At 46.8% G+C, this 19,747-nt stretch overlaps 1 protein-coding gene and 1 long non-coding RNA gene across 2 annotated transcripts in view; one reads left to right on the forward strand and one right to left on the reverse strand.

Annotated features, from left to right (window-relative positions):
• Positions 1–284: 284 nt before the first annotated feature.
• The window catches only part of CDK12 (cyclin dependent kinase 12), a 75,754-nt gene continuing 56,291 nt past the window's right edge, over positions 285–19,747 (reverse strand). Inside the window, exons 14-16 of the transcript XR_006356341.1 lie at positions 16,330–16,453; positions 14,761–14,791; positions 285–868 (exon numbers count right to left, since the gene is read on the reverse strand). The gene's annotated coding sequence lies outside the window, so the exon portion shown is untranslated. The remainder of the gene's footprint in view (positions 869–14,760; positions 14,792–16,329; positions 16,454–19,747) is intronic.
• On the forward strand, positions 6,493–11,511 carry LOC122754181. The gene is made up of 3 exons (XR_006356342.1): positions 6,493–6,555; positions 7,393–7,503; positions 11,371–11,511. It is a non-coding gene; the product is annotated as an uncharacterized LOC122754181 (long non-coding RNA).

The following is a 19,747-nucleotide window of genomic DNA, read 5'->3' on the forward strand; positions in this document are numbered from 1 at the left end:
TCTCTCTGCATCACAATGCTGAAATAACACTAATAAACCAGTGCGCCCCAACGCATGGGCATACACTCAGACACTCTGTGCTCAACCCAGCAGTGACACTAGCCCTCCCACCTCCATCCTCAGGGCTTGCCCTCTGCCCAGTTCTCTCTCTTTGGAGTTCCAATTCAAGGCTTGCCAGTATCCAGACCACTCATTGTCCTGGGCATCCCTCTGGGAATGAAAAAAGACAGAGAGACACCCCTTGGGCTGGAGTTCCCTTAGATGGGGGAAGGGGAGAAATTGGGGGTTCTGTGTAAAGATCTTAGGGGCATGTGTTTGAGGGAAAAAGAAACAGGAGAGGTGAGGGACAGATGACAACTTGTCTGTGTCCTGGTATGTGTATGTGTGCGAAGTGGCCAGGATAAAGAGTAGGATGAAAGAAGGGTAAAAGGGAATTTGGGTACTGAGTAGGAGTGGTGGTTAAAGAGCCAAGAGAATTAAAGGGGGAAGAGGAAGAGAGCACTGAATGGGGCATCCAGGAATGTGGCTTCAATGCTTTCTTGAGGCTCAGCCTCCTCACTCCTGCCCTCATCCCACTTTGATTCTCAGAAGCACTGTATCGATATCTAACGTCCAGTCTGGTATTGATTTGGGGCTGAATTTTATTCTGGAACCTCTCAACAGGCCCACCCGGGGTTCATGATCCTGCCAAGCCAAGCCTGTCCGCTGCCAGGAAGAGATGAGACAGGGAGATGCATGAGGAGCAGCCCTGTTTTTGTGCACAGATATGGGGTGGCTGATGTGCTCTTCTCTCCACCCTGAAGCCACCTCTGGATTTCTGGGAATGGCCATAGGCAGAAGTGCCCCACGTCTCAGCTGGAGAGCAGAGCTGCTGACACAGAAAGGAAGAGGAAGAGACAAAGGAAGTAGCAGGGTCATCATCTGACTTTGAACCTTGGCCACACACTCCTCCCTTCCCATAGCCCTCCCCTCTTCCTAGATCACAAGGAGCAGAGACTCTCACAGATCAGGATGGATTCCTGACTACTGCAGATCTGTGGGGTAAAGCATCATTGGGCTGTATTTCCCCACATTAACTCTCCATCAAAGAAAGCCAATAACACAGGGAGGTAAATAGGGTGACTAGGCCACATCATGGACAGTTAGCAATATTCAAGACCCTATGGGCAGCTAGGTGGTGCAGGGGATAGAGCGCCAGGACTGGAGTCAGGAAGACCTTAGTTCATATCTGGCCTTAGACACTTACTATGTGACCATGAGCAATTCATTTAATCCTGTTTGCCTCAGTTTCCTCATCTGTAAAATAAGCTGGAGAAAGAAATGGCAAACCACTCCAGCATCTCTGCCAAGCAAACTCCAAAAGGGATCACGAAGAGTGAAACAACTGAAATGAATAAACAAGGCCCTCATTTCTTAGCAATTTTATTCTACTCTCAGTACCAGTGCCCCCTCATCCTGAATAAAGACGCAAAGTGGTTGGGGCAGCTAGGTGGTACAGTGGATAAAGCACTGGCCCTGGATTCAGGAGGACCTGAGTTCAAATCCGGCCTCAGACACTTGACACTTACTAGCTGTGTGACCCTGGGCAAGTCACTTAACCCCTCATTGCCCCACCAAGAAAAATAAATAAAACTAAAATAAAAGTTTAAAAAAAAAAGAAGCAAAGTGGCATAGAAAAGAGTGCTAAGCCTGGGGTTATGAAGACCCGAGTTCAGATTCTGCTTTAGATCTTTAATAGCTGGGTGGCCCTGGGTAAATCATTTAGTCTCTCTCAGTCTCATTTGTAAAATTGGGCTAACAATAGAAATGACCTCACAGTGTTGTTGTGAGGACCAAATGAGATAACATGTAAGGGGTTTTGCCAATTTTTCTTTTTTAAAAACTTGATTTATTTTCATTTTTCTCACATATAAAGATATTTTTTGAGTTCCAAATTTTTCTCCCCCTTCCCTCCCCTCCCCCCTCCAGAAGACAATGGGCTTTTCCAATCTTAAAGAGCTATATGAATGCTAGTTAGCTAGCATCATCATTAATGGGGGGTAGTGTTTCTGAAAAGAGAAAGGACACATTCCAGTACTTAGCACAGGTGCCTCGAACATAGTAGGTACTTAATAAATGGCAATTGACTGGCTGACATTTGCAGGCTGTGCCTAGAGGAGTCGGGTGGGAAGTAGGCAGGTACAGAAAGACTACATCAACTTCTTGAGAACACACTCTCACTCATTTCTTCCTGTTTCTTTCGAATTCTTCTGACTCTTGCAACCTCTTTTTCTTCCATCTTTACCCTAGACAACTCAGCCCCTTCAATTTGGGCACAGTTAATTAGCCACCCATCCATCACCCTCTTTTTTCTCCCCTTTATCTTTCCCCCCTTGCTTTGGAGGACCATTTCTGTCTCTGTCAACAACAACCCTCCTTGTTATATCAAAATGAGAACCACTTTTCCAGTCCCAATTCTGCTTCCCCTAGCATTTATTTCCAGGAAATAAGCTGGCAAATCCTACCGGTAAACCCTTCAAATAGTGTCTTCTCACCCTTCCACCCGGCGGCCATAGTTCAGAGTGTGTGTGCAGAGGGGAGCAGCTAAGACTGTCGTGGTAACCTCTCTTTTGGAAGGTGCACCCTGGGGCCAGAAGACCACAGTGGTTGGGGGATACATGGTGACCCTTACAATGAGAACAAAAACAGGAGGCCAGGGCAAGTGCAGTTGTTCTTCTCCTGTATATTGTCCTTTCACTTCATGCAGGGATTTTCCTTTATGCCATCTCATCATCCCATTTCATAAACACCTTCCTCAATGACAAGGAGGTAAGGCCCTGGATCGGGTCTCATCTTTTGGTTGTTTGTGTTCATGAGCTGCTTCTGCCTCTCTGAGTCACCCAAACCTTCAATTCCACGGGACTGCTGGCCCCCTCATCCTGCCCCAGTGGACAGGCAGGTGCATCACCAGAGAATCCCAGCCTCTGAAAAGTCTGACCCCAGTCCTCTCCTCCATTTCCCAGGAATCTTTAGTGCAGAACCACCAAAGGAGAATGAACAAGCAAGAGATTGTGAGAATGAGAGAGACACCCCAGCATGTGCTCTGTGTTGGAGCAAAGCAAAACCCGGCTTGCTTGTGCTGTTGAGAGGGATAGCCAGAAGAGCTGGCACAGGAGGGCACGCAGCTTTGTTGGCATGAGAGAGGAACAGGGATGAGAGGGTGGAGGCTGCTCCAGGAGCAGGCGTCTCCGTCTGGCTCTTTCTGGTGGCTGTTTCTCCCTCTGCCTTGGTCTCTCTCTCTCTGAGTACTGGTGAGCAGTGTGGCTTTGTCATCTCTACCCTTTTTTTTTTCCTCAGGCCTCCCTACCACATACCTTCCTTCCCCTTCCTTAAATCTAGGAGGCAGCTGGGATGAGGAGCTGGGGAAAGGAAAATGTTTCAACATTAGGTACCTTCAAAGATTCACTAGGATCTGGGAGTGGTGATAAACTGAAGCAATGGGGGGGGGGGTCATCATAATCAATAGGACAGTCGTTTCCTTAGAGAATTCTGAGCCATCCAATTGCCATCCAGTCTGGCCCTGAGGAAGTCACTTCTCTCCTCTGGCCATCAGGTTCCCTATATGTAAAATGAGGGCCTTGGACTTACTGTGAATGGTATTTAAGATCCTTTCTAGTTTACCATAAGAGGGAGGAGGCATGGTTAGACAACAATTGTTTTTTTTTTTTGGGGGGGGGGGGAAGGTCTGGGCAGTCCAAACATTCTGGAAAGCAATCTGGAACTATGCCCAAAAGGCTATTAAACTGTGCGTATTTGACCCAGCAATACTGCTACTAGGGCTATACCCCAAGGAGATTTTTTTAAAAAGAGGAAAAGGACTCATATGTACAAAAATATTTATAGCAGCTCTTTTTGTGGTGGCAAAGAATTGGAAACTGAGGAGATTGATCAATTGGGGAATGGCTGAACAAGTTGTGGTCTATGAATGTGATGGAACACTATTGTGCTGTAAGAAATGATGAAAGGGGGGCAGCTAGGTAGCAAAGTGGGTAAAGCACCAGCCCTGGATTCAGAAGTACCTGAGTTCAAATCCAGCCTCAGACACTTGACACTTACTAGCTGTGTGACCCTGGGCAAGTCACTTAACCCTCATTGCCCCGCAAAAAAAAAAAAAAAAAAAGAAATGATGAAAGGAATGGTTTCAGAAAAACCTGGAAAGACTTATATAAACTGATACAAAGTGAAGTAAGCAGAACCAGAACATTATGCACATGTAATAATTGGAGTGACGCCACCTGCTGGAGAGTTACTGTAGGAAAGCTCCACCATGAGGAGAAGGCATCTGAGGGCAAGCCATGCAGCTTGGAAGGTCAGTTCCTTGGCGTCAGGAAGTGACATTTGATGTTTTCACTTTAGACAGGAGGCTTGTGGGACGAAGAAGGGGCAAGGTGCTCTCTCTCTCATCAGGACCTCATGGGGAGGGGAGCTAGAAATGCTGGCTCCCTGAGATAGTTGTAGGCATCTAGGCCTCTTTCTCTCTCTTCACCAAATTCTTATGTTCCTTAATAAATGCTTAAAAGTCTAAACTCTTGCTAAAGCTTTTAATTTATTGGCGACCACTCATTAGATTTTTTAGACAGACTAGCTAGAATTTACAGCAACCTACCATTCACACAGTAACAGTAAAACTGTAACACTGATAAACACTCTGTATCACAATTCCAAAGGACTCAAGAAGAAACATTTTATCCAGTTCCAGAAAGAGAACTGATAGATTCAAGAGTGCAGATGGAAGGATCTTTTTTTTCTCTTTATTTTTTTTTTGGGGGGGCGAAGCATGGCTAGCACAGAAATCTGTTTTGCATGTGTATACATATTTGTATAGGTTTTTGTTTTTCTTGCCTTCTCACTGGGGTGGGGAGAGAATTTGGAAATGGAAAAAAACAAAAGAATAAAAAGTCTGCTTAAAAAAAAGATCTGGATTTTGACGGGACCGTAAGCTCAATATGAGTTGACAATAACATGGCAGGCAAAAAATAGCTAGTTTGATTTGGGGCTTAATTAAGAGAAGTATAGCTTCCAGGAACAAGGAGATTGCACCATTACTGTGCTTTGGTCAGACTTACATCAAGGGCACTGTGACTAGTTCTGGACGCCCCAGTTCAAGAAGGATTCTGATAAGCTAGAAAGTGTCCAAAGGAGAGCCCCTGGGATGGTTATAGCCTTCAAGTTCATATATGTCTTATAAAGATAGAAGAAACTGGGCAATATTCAGTTTGGAGAAAAGAAGACTTGGAATATGATAGCCATCTTCTAGTACTCGTAGGGTTGGCACATGAAAAAGGGATTAAAATTTGTTCTGTTAGGGCCCAGAGTTAAGAAATAAGCTCACGGAAGTTATAAAGAGGTAGATTCAAACTTAATGTCAGGAAATATTTTCCTGACAATTAGTTTTAAAAAACAGAACTGGGGGCAACTAGGAGGCACAGTGGATAAAGCACCAGCCCTGGATTCGGAAAGACCTGAGTTCAAATCTGGACTCAGACACGTGACACTAGCTGTGTGACCCTGGGCAAGTCACTTAGCCCCCACTGCCCCGCAAAAAACAGACAGAAACAGAACTGGCCGAATTAAGAAATGGGCAGTGGGGGCGGGGTTCTCCTTTATTATAGGTCTTTAAGTAAAGGCTGGGTGAACACGTTTATAAACTGTTATGAGAAATTTTCAGGCATGGCTGGACTAGACTGTCAATGAGGATCCCTGAAAATTCTGAAATTCTGTGACTCTTCTCTGAGAGAGAGGGCATTCTAGCAGAACTCTTAGGCCTCTGGTTTCAATCCCTACCTTGGTCTCTTGCTTACCCCCACAGCCAGGCCCCATGCTGCAGACACCAGTCTCTCTGCCTCAGATGGTGACAGCCCCCCTATGTGACTGGCAACCTCTGCCTATATGTTCTTTGTCCAAACCAGGGCACCCAGTCAAGACTGGGAAAGGATCAGGTTTGATGCTTCTTAGAAGAATGTGAGGAATTCAAATTGAACTGATTTGGGTGCTCAGGGAGCTTTTTGATGGTTTTAAATGCCTATGTGAGGGAACTGGGTATGAAAAGGAGATGGGAGAATGAAGGAGAGTGGGGTGGGCTTGTGGAAAATCTGCCCTTCCCCCCAGCTACAACATGTCTCTCCCACTAAGTGCTCTCCCCCTTCATTCCAGAGCAGGAGCAAGCTCTGTAAACAGCCACCACCAAATAAATTCCCCAACCAACACTAAATATTAATGCTTTGCCCTACATTGAATGACCAGCCCCTGATGGAGGCCTCAGGCTACATAGCTCTCTCAGTCCTACTGGAGGGAGTAGCTTTCATTCCTCCAATCCCATCCTGGTTTCCCCAGATGACAGCATTCCCCCTGCCCACAACTCCTGGCAAGATTTTCCCTACTGGCCACTGTCAACAGGCTGGAAGTAGGTGAGAAGGCACTTTTCCCCCTAAGTGGGCAGAGGTGGAGGGAGGATGGGACTTGTCAGTCTTGGTCTCTGATGGGCATCCCTGGAAGGCAGATTCTGGATAATCAAGGGTAAGAAGGATTTAGCAGGCAGAGTCCTACTGCCAGGCACTAGTATGGGTATTGGTTGGGAAGCCAGGGCCCTGGAGCAGAAAGGGCACTTGGGAGACAAAATGGGATGTTGTGCCAGGAGACAAGGCTGGACTGAGGGGGAGGAGAGGGTTTTGGGGGTAGGTCAGAAGCACACAGATAGGACTTATTGTCCAAGGAACCCCTGCCTCACCATCCTGCTACCTGCCTACCCTATTACCCTGACACCAGCATGGCCCAACGAGGCAAAGAATGGAGAATGTTAATTATGTGTGGAGAGTTGGGATGATGTCAGGAAATGCCTCCCTCAGATTTCTGGCACTGATGGCTAGACCCCAAAGTGCCCTAGCAGACTGTTGCCAGAACCTGGTGGGCAAGCCCCCTTCTGCCCAGCTGGTAAAGGAGGCAGAGGATGGGCAACACTCTGTACTTCCCTTAGCAGCGCCTATTAATGACACAGAGGACAGATGGGGTCATGGCAAGGATTTTTTGAGGGGGGAGGTGGGGCAAAGAAAGGTACTGATTCAGGGTAAAACTTAACTGACTTTGAATTTGGACTCAAGGTGAGGGGTGGGAGGGCAGGGGCATGAGAGACACATTGACATATGACTTTTTTGTTTTGGTTTGGTTTTTTGGGGGTTTTGTGGGGCAATGGGGGTTAAGTGACTTGTCTAGGGTCACACAGCTAGTAAGTGTCAAGTGTCTGAAGTCAGATTTGAACTCAGGTCCTCCTGAATCCAGGGCTGGTGCTTTATCCACTGCGCCACCTAGCCACCCCAACATATGACTTCTTAACCCACAGTTTACTCTTTTCCTCAGGTTCTTGTGCTGTAGCAGGAGGGCTTAATGTAATATTTCATGTACTTCTTAACTGATAAGGCCATGAGGCATAGGTGAACAAGAAGTGACTTACCAATGGCCCCATAAATGGTAAGTATCAAAAGCAGGATTCAAACTTAGATCTCTCCTGCTTCCAAGTCTAGCACTCTTTCCACTAAACCATATTATACTTCTATAGCATGATTCCTCTTGGGTCTAGATTCAGGGTTCTTAACCTTTTTGTATGGTAGACCCCCCCCATCCCTTTGGCAAACTAGTGAAGCCTGTGGACCCCTTCTCAGAATAATGGGTTTTTTCTTCTTCAAATTCATAATCGAAGGAAATGGAGGATTTTTGTTAGAGGTTAGTGAAAATAAATATGTAAATTTCTTCCCATCCAAGTTCATACTCCCCTTGAAATCTATCCATGGATCTCAGGTTAAGAAGCCCTGGTCTAGGGGCAGCTAGGTGGCGCAGTGGATAGAGCACCGGCCCTGGAGTCAGGAGTACCTAAGTTCAAATCTGGCCTCAGACACTTAACACTTACTAGCTGTGTGACCCTGGGCAAGTCACTTAACCCCAACTGCCTCACTAAAAAAAAGAAGAAGAAGCCCTGGTCTAAATGTTGGTGAGAGTAGGAGAGATTGAACAGCATCTGAGGGAAATGCCAATATCCTTACCACTCCATAAAAGCTGGACCAGCATCCCTTTCTCTCCCTCCTGATCCCCACCTCAAGATGCTTTTTAGACATTTCCAACTTGATGTCCCACTGACATCTGAAAGGCAACATGTCTACAATGGAACTTTTTATCTGTCCCCCCAAACCCAGCCTTACCTTCCCAATTTCTTTCAAGGGTACCATCGTTGTCCTACACATACAGGTTCACAATCTGAACCATCTTTGAACACTCACTCCTCTTTAAAAAGCAGCAACTGCATAGGATATAGAGGGGTGGACCTGGGAGTCAGAAAGACCCGAGTTTAATTTTCACCTCAGATACTAGTTGCATGTCCCTGCTTGGTTCCTCATCCATAAAATGATGGGGTTGGACTAGATGGCCTCTAATGGCTCTTCCATTTCTGAATCTATGATCCTATGATCACTTACCCCTATATCCAACTAGTCACCAAATCTGAGTAATTTTCCCTCCACAACACCTTTCCCACCTGTCCATCTTCCTATTCACTTGGCTTTATCATCTCTTGCCTGGATGATTACAATAGTCTTCCAGTCTCTAGTGTCTCACCTTTCCAGCTGTCAGAGTAATATTCTTTTTTTTTGGGGGGGGGCAGGGTAATGAGGGTTAAGTGACTTGGCCAGGGTCACACAGCCAATAAGTGTCAAGTGTCTGAGGCCGGATTTGAACTCAGGTCCTCCTGACTCCAGGGCCGGTGCTCTATCCACTGCACCACCTAGCTGCCCCCAGAGTAATATTCTTAAAGCACAGGTCTGACCATGTCACTCCCTTGCTCAAGAAGCTCCAGTGACTCCCTATTGTTTCTAGGATCAAATAAAAATTCTTCTGTTTGGCATTCAAAGTCCCTTCCCATCTGAGCTTACCTCTTTAGATGTATATTACTGCTCTTCACGCACACTGTGTTCCAGGCTTCTTGTTCCTCAGATATAAAATTCCATTTCCCACTCCCTGCTTTTGTACAGGCTGTCCATCTGGAACATATTCCCTCCTCACTTCTACCTCTTAGAGTCACAGAATTGTAGATTTAGGTTTGGAGGGGACTGTAAAGACCAAGTAGTCCATCTCCCTCATTTTATGGACAAGGAATCCCTAACCTCCATCAGAGTTCTACTAAACTTCAACCTCCTGCATGAGGATGCTCATGATCCCTTCAGCTGCTGCACCTCCCCTTCCCCAAATTACTTTTTATATTTTGTAGGCAGTTAGATGACACAGTGGATAGAATGCTTGTCCTAGAGTTAGGAAGACTCATCTTTCTGAGTTGAAGTCTGGCCTCAGACCCTTATTAGTTGTGTGACCGTGGGCAAGTCACTTTACCCTGTCTGCCTCATTTCCCTCATCTGTAAAATGGGCTGGGGAAGGAAAAGGCAAACCGGCGAAACACTGAATAAGAGAATAGGTTTTGCATTTACTTAGAAGAGTCTTTGTTGTTTAAACCAAAAAACTGTAAGCTTCTTGAGGGTTTCCTTTGTGTCTTTGGGAATGGTGCCTGTCACAGAGCTGAAACTGAGGGTCTGTGTGAGGAAGGGAAGGAGGCAGCACTATAGGGAGGAAATCACCCTCCCATGCTCATGCTCGCTGTTATACTACAGAGGACAATATTTCCACACCTTTGGTAGAAGGTTCAATGAGTGGCTGTGACCAAAAAAGGCTCACTACCTAGTGGTCAGTCTCTCTATACTTGGCTGCTGATTGCCTGCTGATGACAGTGCATTGCTAAGTAAGGACTTAGTCTTTCTAGCTTGGTAGGACCTGCCAGGACCTTCCTTCATCTGGCACAAGCTTCCAGAAGCCTGGGGTCACCTCTATGCCCCAGGAAGGCACTGGAGAAGGACTTTAGTGAGTAAGCCTCCCCTTGTCTTTCTGAAAATGCCAGCAGCAGGGATTCAAAGCAGGCCCCAGGGACAGGATTTGCACCAAAAATGCCCATGTTGTAAAGTAAAAATGAATTGGGTTGGCCTCATTTACATAGTGTTTTGCATTTAATCTCCATGGTCCTCATTTCATGTCAAAATGCATAGAAATGTCCCCAGGCATCAGCCTTCTCTCCCTAGAACTCTTCTCCCTCCAAATGCCCTATTCCTCACCCTGTCGTTTCCTGGACCTGTGTGTCCCTACGCTCATCAAAATTCTTCTAGCCTCCCTTGGGTCAGACTGGACAGGCCCAACCTGACAACATTCCTGGGCTCTGTCTACAAACTTGAACCCTCGACAACTTTACTCCTCATCCCTGTTTCAACTCAGCCAGCACGCGATTCCTCCCCGGCCTGAGCAAGCTGACGCTACCCCATCCTGACTGGAAAGGGGGTGGTGGGAATCCTGGCACCTCCTCCACCTCTTTGCTTTTGGTGCCAGAGCGCAAAGTGGCCGGTGATTGATGGGCCCGAGCTCCTGGTAACCGCACCCAGTGGCCCAATCCTCCTCCCTTCTCCAATCCCTCCCCTGTCCCTATTCAGAGATCAGATTGTCTCATGTCGGTCCCTGAGGTCCCATTAATTAAAAATACATCCAATTAAATGGCAGGTGAAAACGTGCTATTGGAGCTCTTCCCCCCAACATCCAGCCTAGGCCCCCCCCAACCCCCCCGCCCTTTAAGGCTCAGCTGTGCTTTGAGCTGAGAAAAAAAAATACAGAGATAGAGAAGAGGAAAGTGTGTGTGTATATGTGTGTGTGGGGGGGTGTTTGAACCTCTGCCAGGGTAGCATGTGCCAGCCTGGGAGGGTGGCATCATGCCCTGGTGTCTAATTTCTGTGGGTGTGAGGAGGTCTCATCAGCTGGGCACCTACCTCTTCATCTCTTAAAGGGGCAGGGGGGCACGGAAACTCACCATTTCCTTTAACTTGAGCATGGCCAGCTAAGGGAGGTGAATGGCAGAGGGGGGGGTGGGAGCTTTGGGGGAGCTGGGGAAGGGAATCAAACATCCTGTCTTTGGCATGTCCCCCTCTACTCCTTGCCCCACCCCCCAATCTGGGAAGGAGATAATGAGGAGCCGCCTGGGGACCCAGGTGGAAGAGCATGGTACTGTTCCCATGTCCAGCTGTGCCTGCCCCCTGCCCCCTGAAAAGATGGGCCAGGAATGGGGGCGGAAGAAGGATGTCATGCATCAGATCAGACAGGAGCCAGAGACAAACAGACAGACACCAAAAGCAGATGGAGAGGACAGGCGAAGCAGCTAGATGAGTGGACCGAACATGGCGGGGGTTTTTTATTCCTACCCCCAAGGGCAATGGGCTTTGTCCTTGTTGGGGAATTTGCCTGTTTTATTTGCTCTTTCCCCAGGGAGAAAGAAGCAACAGCATCCTGAGTCTCTCAGACACTGTGGATAGTGGCCCGGCATCATGGGAACATATCTGGACAGGTTGGGGAAGGCATCCCATACTGACAGGCACTGCCTACCTCATTATCCTCATTCTCTGGCCCTGGTGAGTGCTCTGGCTCCACCTCTTGAGCACTGCTAGCCCTCAGATGCCAGTTTAGCCGGCCACAAGGGTGGTGAGGGGGGAGAACTGAGGTCAGCTGTTACCCTCTGGGCACTGCAAAACCAATGGGTCCTCTAAAACCACTGGAGAGACCTTAGAGAGACTTGTGGGGGGGAAAGAGGCTGAGCTACTGGGGTTCCTGACACTTGAACCAAAGCCTGAAGCTTCTAGATCAAGAGGTGGGTTGGAGAAAAGGGGGAGCCAGACAGCCCAGGGTCCCCACCCAGCTTCCTTGGCAGCCTCAGTGCCTCTTCACTTTAACGCTAATTGGAGATTTTAATCTGTGCTGCTGCTCTGCTCGGGGTGCTGGGGAGGGGGGGGGGGCACCAGCTGTGCAGTAATTCCAGCAGCGCCGACTGTTTAATCAAGCTGTCCGCCTGGGGAGGGGGCCACAGGCCTGGGAATGGGGATAGACATGGGGGGGGGGTAGGGCAGAACCTCGCTTCTCTTTACCTCCTGCAGTCTGCCAAAGCTTCCTGGGTTTTGGGGGTCAAATGCAGGGTCCATCCTTTACAGAGGCCCCATCTCTCACCCGAGTCCCAGTGCAGATAACTACATGGAGTCATGCCCTGGCCCAATCATTCTGGATCTTTGTGGCACAGGGGGGCATTTCAGGGTCAGTTAAGAAGTGGCTGGAACCCAGAGATGCCCACTTAAAATCACTAAACTCATAGAACTAGAGCTAGAAAGGACCTTAGAGGCCACTGACTCTAACACCCTCATTTTACAGATGAAGGAACTTGTGACACAGTGACTAGTCCAGGGTCTCACAGCTAGGTAAGTGTCTGGAGCAAGATTCAAACCCAAGTCTTCCTGACCTAGTGAGGCAGCAGTCTTGAACTGAGATAGATTGTGATGAAGTTACCCTTCATCCTCCCAATCTTTTCTCATTCATCAAACATTTATTGCACATATACTGAGTGCAAAAACCTTGTGCTTTTCCGTCCTACCAGGCTCCTTCACTAAGAAATGACAACTTACAATGTTTTGAAGTTTAGAAAGCACTTTCCTTAGTCCTGTGAAGAGGGTTGTATGTGTACATGCATACACACACATACTCATGTGTATGCATATATGTACACATACATACACGTGTGCATATATGCATTGTGTGCACACATATATGATCAATTCCATTTTGCAGATGAAGAAACTAAATCGGCTTGCCCAAAGTCAGCTGTAAGGGAGAAACCATGGAAGGAAGGTTATTTTCTAGCGAAGTAAAGATTCCTCACAACTGTAAGGGAGAAGACTGTGCCAGAGAAGACTTTTGAGAGTCCTGTGGACCATAAGGAAATCAAATCAGTCAATACGTAAGGAAATTAATTCAGACTATTTGTTGCAAGGTCAAATATTGAAGCTTAAATGCTCTGGCCACATAGTGAGAAAACATAACTCACTGGAAAAGAATCTAATGCTGAGGAAGATCGAAGGCAAAAGGAAAAGGGAACGGCAGAGAATGAGATGGATATATAATGTCACAGAAACAACCAACGTGAGCTTGGACAGACTGGGAGATAGTAGAAGACAGAAGGGCCTGGTATGCTATGGTCCATGGGGTCACGAAGGGTTGGACATGCCTAACCAATTGAACAACTGTCAGGGGTGGTAGAAGGGTTGCTTTCCTCAGAGGCAGGAGAGAGACAGGGCTCCATGCTGGAGCCCTGGGGAATTACTCTTAACCTAAAAGTCTGAATACCCCTACTGTCTTTAGGGAGATTCAAGGCACTTGGGACCTAGAGTCAGCGGCAAAAAGAGGGGGACGCTGCTAAGAAGTAGCCAGGAACTCCACCCATTAATACTGTTTCTCCGTGGAAAAGACAAACAATGCAGGCTATTCCTTTGGTTTCCAAATAAAGGCTGTATTTCTCTATGGGGGAGTCCTAATTGAAGTCCAAAGGAAAAGATGCCCCTTTACCCAGGTTCTGCCCTTTAAGCAGTACCCGAGGGGCAGGCTTTTAAATTGGTACGCAGTGCCCTCATGTGGCAGAAATCAAGACTGCAGTCACCCCCACTGTTCTATCCCTTGTCCTAACCACCCAAGGCAGCAGCTCAGAGGTGACAGCTGGTCAGACTGCCTGTGCTGACAGGTGGTGCCAGAGGTGGGCAGAGAAATGGATTCTTTGTCCCACCCCTAACCCCCCCTCCCCCCATTCCTCGTGCCCCTTGGCACTCTGTACACAACTGCTGCTTTTTAAGCTCCAAAGATACCTCCTGACCCTCTGGCACTTACTTCCTCCCTCCATCAGGCCTGGCAAATTCAAGACAGGGATGCTACCTGAGAAGCCCTTAGTCCTCACCACACACACACACACACACACACACACACACACACACACACACACACACACACACACACGGGGCTAATGCCTATATCACAGGGATTGGTGGTTGACCAGAGAGGGAAACAGCAGAATAGGAGAGGGGGGAAGCCTAAGGCAGAGAGCAATGACTGCCCTCAAAGATACTTGGAAATGGGGAGATGGCCCTGATCCCTTCCTGCCAGCTCTCCACAGGCACTGGGCCCAGGTTGACACCTGAGCTCTGACAGAGAGTGACATCTGGTGGCTGATTCCTCCTTATGGCCAACATAACTCTCCAGTCCCTGGGGAAGTTCTGGGAATTCGTGGAATCTCACATCCTTATTTCCCTCTCCTTGGGAGCATAGGCAAAGTCCCTTCTCCAAGCTAGCTGGACACAATGTCAGGCCTTCAGGCTACTAGGCAGAGCAGTCTCCAGGGCTTCAGGTCCTTGACGCTTTCTCTTCCACTGGAAAGAGACAATTGGGGCAGGTTCGCCCCTAGGCAGACCTTTTCCTCTCAGCTATCTTCCAGCATCCTGTTTTACTAGCCCCTTCTTCCCAAACCCATCAAATGAGAGAACTGACTCTTTTCTATTCGTGGGATATAAAGCTCCATGGTCAGGACTGGAAGCCACGAGGGCAGAGGGTGGTCGAAGATATGAAGGGCTTGCTTCTCTTTGGAAATATTGAGGGAAGAGGAGAAAGATATTTTTGCTATCCTACTATCCTCAGCTAGCTAAAAGGCAGTCCTGTCCCGAGGCAGGCAGGACCCCGAGTTGGTTTTTGTAAGGTTATTTCACTGTGACTTGCCTAGGCCAAGAGCTGGGAGGAAAAGAAGAAGAGAGGTTAGCAAGTCTGTATAAATTCTGGAACAGGATTTGAACTCACCACTCAGGATGTGCTGGGTTTTCATCAATACCTGGAAGGGAGGCAGAAGAGTGAATTAGTTAGGAAGATGGGGATAGCTCTTCCCTACCCTGGAAGAGACTGGCCTTCTCTTTATCTACTACATCAGGCAGGCTTCCTCATTCCCTTAGGGATATTCAAACAGGGACATCCCTACCCTTTCTTCCTCCTGTGAGGGCTCTACATGGTGCCCCCTCACCTAGGCTAAATGGTCATGTTCTGGAATGTCTTCATTCAAAATGCCCCTTTAGACACTATGGGGTACCCAAGGGAGATGGTGGCTCCCAAAGTTAAGTGACTTATCCAAGGTCACACCATTAGTAAGTGAAAGAATGGGGCTAAGACTTGAAGTCTTCAAATCCCAGCCCAGTGTCCTTTCTTTTATACTCTGTATGATGCCTCTGGGGAGATGGTGTCTAAATGGCAAAGATATGCTTTAATGGTACCCAAAACGTGACTAAATGGAGACTAAGACCAGAGAGCTGGGGGGGGGGGGAGGAGAGGGGAAGGTATTTCCAGTTGAATATCCCCAAGGCACCAGTTGTTCACCTTCTTTGTATCATGGACCCCTTTGGCAGTCTGGTGAAACCTAAGGACCCTTTCTCGGGGGGAAAAAAAGTTTTTTAAATGCATAAAATAAAGTCCATAGACTTACAAAGGAAAACAAAGTTCGGTAAAAATTAAAATGTAATTGTTTTCCCTTTCGAGTTCATGCACCCCTTGAAATCTTTTTTTTTTTTTAAGTGAGGCAATTGGGGTTAAGTGACTTGCCCAGGGTCACACAGCTAAAGTGTCTGAGGCCAGATTTGAACTCAGGTACTCCTGACTCCAGGTCCGGTGCTCTATCCACTGCACCACCTAGCTGCCCCTACCCCTTGAAATCTTAACCCCAGATGAAGAACCCCTGCCTGAAGGGGAGGAGAGGAACAGCCCAGTAGAGTGGATAGAGAGAAAAGGTCTGCCTTGCAATCAGTAAGACCTGACTCAATGTTACCTAACTATGTGACCATGAGAAAGTCACTTAAATCTCTCAGCATCCTGAACAACTCCAGAAAAGAATGCATTGATTATCTGCAACTGTGGAGAGTTTCCACACCAGGAGTTCCCCATATCAATGAAATAAAAAACCTCCCACCCAGTTCCTTGCCCTTCTCCATCTAAAAAAAGTGGGGGGGGGAGAAGAAAGGAGCAGAGGGCAAAGGGTGGTAGGGCACATAAAGGATAGGAACCTAGCCTGGAGAAAAGAAAATTGAAGATTAATGACTACTCAACCCCTAGCCCTTGATGGATATCGAGAAGATGGTAAACAGTCCACTGATGGTGAGAACAGAATGATGAGAAGGAAATGGATTGCTACATAGAAGGAGTTATGAGACTTTCTAACTAGGTGGTATCTGTGGCACCAGGATTAATGACCAAACAGAGGCTGCATCATCTCTTTCTCCAGAGAGCGAGGGGAAAGACTTGAAAACAACATAAAACAAAACTTACTGAGACAAGAGAAAGGGAAGGGTGAGGGGTATCCCACCAAGCTGTGAGACTGTCTCTTACCTGATGTCAGAATCCCAGAAACCTCTAGAAAGATGCCAAGAGGTTTGCTAGGGCTCTAAGTGTGAGATTATTGTAGGCATGGTGCCTGTTCTTCAGGAGCCTTCCTTCCTGCTATTAACTTGTTCTAGAAGGAAAGAAAAGACAGGTGGGTCAGTATTATAACCATGAAACAAGGAACCCCAGGTCAGAGAAGCTATTCCCAGCAGGGAACACTTAACGTTATGTGTCGACATCAGAAATGGTGACAGTCTTCCTATCCCTTTAAACCCTAACTCCTAACACTTGGAGAAATTGAAATGAGGAGCTCCCAGGTGATTAGTTTTATATCCGAGACGGGAAAGATATGAGGCAGTATGTGCTGGGCAGGTAGGCCACCACTACTGCCTTCAGACTGATGGAAATGACTGAGGACCCTGAACCTGAGACCCTTGGGAATGACAATGCTCCAAGATCAGTACCTTCAGCCATCATCCTGGGAAGTAGCCCCTCTTCAGAGGCAGCCTGGCAACTGCTCCTGCACATGCTATAGCCTTGGCTACTGAAATCTCCGAAAAGAAAAGTTCTTTTTGCCAAAATCTTTGGCATAATCATACGGTCCAACATCAGAAACAGATATGATCTTATCAGTGGGAATGATGCTAAAGAAGAGGTATTAATGTCTGCTTTGGGCCCATACCCTAAGGACCACAGGGGCCCTTCCATCTGATGTAAAACGAAAAGCTTCCATATGCGTTGCCTTCCCCATCAGTGTGTGAGCTCTTTGAGAGGAGGGATTGTTTTTCTTTTCTACTTTTATCCCTGGCACTTAGTGCAGTGCTTTACACAAAGTGCACTCTTAATAAATGATACATTCATCCATTCATTCATTCATCCATTCATTCAGATCAGACACTTGGAGTACTGAGTAAAGAACAGAGACCATCTCCTAGAAGCATTGTGGTATAAAAGAGAAAGAACACGGCTAGGAGTCTGAAGACTTGTAGTCTAGCTCTCATTCTATTACTGACTTGCTGTGTGACCTTGGATAGGTTACAGCCTCTTAGACACCTGCTTTGCAGGGTTAAGGTAAGGCTCAGTTCAGATAATATATGTGAAAATGTAAAGTGTTACACAAACGCAAGGTATTATTACTCCCAACCCTAAGATGGCAGAGATCTCTGGTTTTTTTGTTGTTTTTTTAGCAGCCAGTTTGATGGGAGAGACAAGAAAGACATGAATCAACAGAAATGATAAAGCAAGAAATCACAAAATTACACAGGCACATTTAGCAGGAAAGGTGGGTCATATATTGGTTGGTGGGCTTGGTTGGAAAAAGGATGCTTTGTGGACCTGAGGATCACAGTCCTTTATAGGAATGTGTTCTAATTTCTCCAAAAGGTGGTTTCTAGGCTAGGAAAAGGCTTTGACTAGGAGGCAGTTTATTTGGAGTAATTCAGGTGAATAAGAGATATAGCTGAGGCAACTAGATGGCGCAGTGGATAGAGCAACAGCCCTGGAGTCAGGAGTACCTGAGTTCAAATCCGGCCTCAGACACTTAACACTTACTAGCTGTGTGACCCTGGGCAAGTCACTTAACCCCAATTGCCTCACTAAAAAAAAAAAAAAAAAGATATAGCCGAGGGCAGCTAGGTGGTACAGTAGATAAAGCACCAGGCCTGGATTCAGGAGGACCTGAGTTCAAATTTGATCTCAGACACTTGACACTTGCTAGTTGTGTGACCCTAGGCAAGTCACTTAACCCTCATTGCCCTGCAAAGAGAGAGAGAGAGAGAGAGAGAGAGAGAGAGAGAGAGAGAGAGAGAGAGAGATAGCCTCTGCCCCAATCTAGGGACCAATCTGCCTAGAGGCCAACCTTATATTTTGCCCCTTGCCTCACTCCCATCAGCCCTGAGGTTAACAGGACTAGATGATAAACACAAGGAAATGCAATGGATAATAAATGGATTATACTCCATCAGCAGGCTTAGTGTTCATTCTGTGTCTCCCTGGATCTCTAGCCTTAATTAGTAACTTTGATGTCTAAGCTCTGTAGCTGACTCTTCCTCTCTTTTTCTCTTCATGCCTTGGTCCTATCTTGGAAAAAGCAAGAAATGAAGAACCTCCTCCTTTCCTTATCATCTTGGCTCTTCTAAACTATGTACCCAAAGCAAAGCACTGGCCCACAACCATAGCTCTGAACAGCTGTGCATAGTGTCTTCCCCTACCCAACCACCAGGTGGAGGCTGCTCCCTCCCCATGCAAATCAACCAGTCTATTCTCAAAGGCAGCCCCATCCTGCCTAGGGACCATGGACCCTATGCAGCTTCACAGACTATTTGGACTTTGGTTCTCTACCCAGTAATCGAGTCTATTCCTTTTTTCCCCTTCTCCCTCCCTTGCATTTCAATGTGTCTGTATTATAACTCAAAGAGTTCAAACTTAGAAAGAAATCTCTCCTGCCACTCAATCTTTTCTTCTAAATTTTTTAGCCATGGGAGGGTGATGGGTATCCTAAGACCTCCACGACTTATAGACTTCTGGAATAAGAATGGAGAGTATCAGAGTCCCCAGCCATGACCATAACTAGAGTCAAGTTCCCAAGTGAGCTGAAGCTTGACTCTAAAAATGCCTCTCTCAATTTGTATCCATTTGCATATTATTCATTTAGTGACAAAATGCATAGAAAGCTTCTCAGCTCTTTTCCCCTAATAACTCCCCACCATTCCCACACATCAGCCTGGGTGTCTCATTCTCCTCTCCCACCCTCTCTCTCTCTCCCCCCCTCCCCATATATATACATGTATGTATATAATATGAAAAAAGTGGTATAGTGGAAAGAATGCTATCTAAGAATTTCATCCTAACTCCCAATCCTAGCTCTTCCAGCTAGGGAACCTCTGGACAGATCCTTCCTTTCACTATTGGCCAAGACAACTAGAAGGCTGTAATAGATGATCTCTACAGTTCCTTTATGCACTAATATTCCCTGATTCTATAACTCAGCATGACCCCATTTGGAGAACACTCAGCAGTGAAGCATCTAAGCCACTTGAAAGTGATAGACCCACTATTGTGTCTCTTGATTGGACTTGGCCAAAGGGGACACACAAGTGAGGTCTAGTGAGTATAAAAGCCTTCCTTAGAGCCTCTTTTCCAGTCCAGAGAGTGAATCTACGAAAGCACGCCCATTCCCTCCAACTCAAACTCTGCTGAAGAGTTTTGATTGAGGCAGGCCCCTGGGATGGGGACAAGAAGGGAGAAATTAATCTCAACACCCTCTTCTACCTTCAATATTATTAGTACCACCTGGCCTTTGTTCTTAGGCAGTGACCCTTCATATAATGTAACTGAATAGGCAGAAGAGCATGTGATCATATCCACAGCATAAATATATTACAAACTACTCCCCTAATACGGATCCATTTTTTGGCCTTGTTCA

This window comes from Dromiciops gliroides, chromosome 4 (assembly GCF_019393635.1).
Source record: "Dromiciops gliroides isolate mDroGli1 chromosome 4, mDroGli1.pri, whole genome shotgun sequence".
NCBI lineage: Eukaryota > Metazoa > Chordata > Mammalia > Microbiotheria > Microbiotheriidae > Dromiciops > Dromiciops gliroides.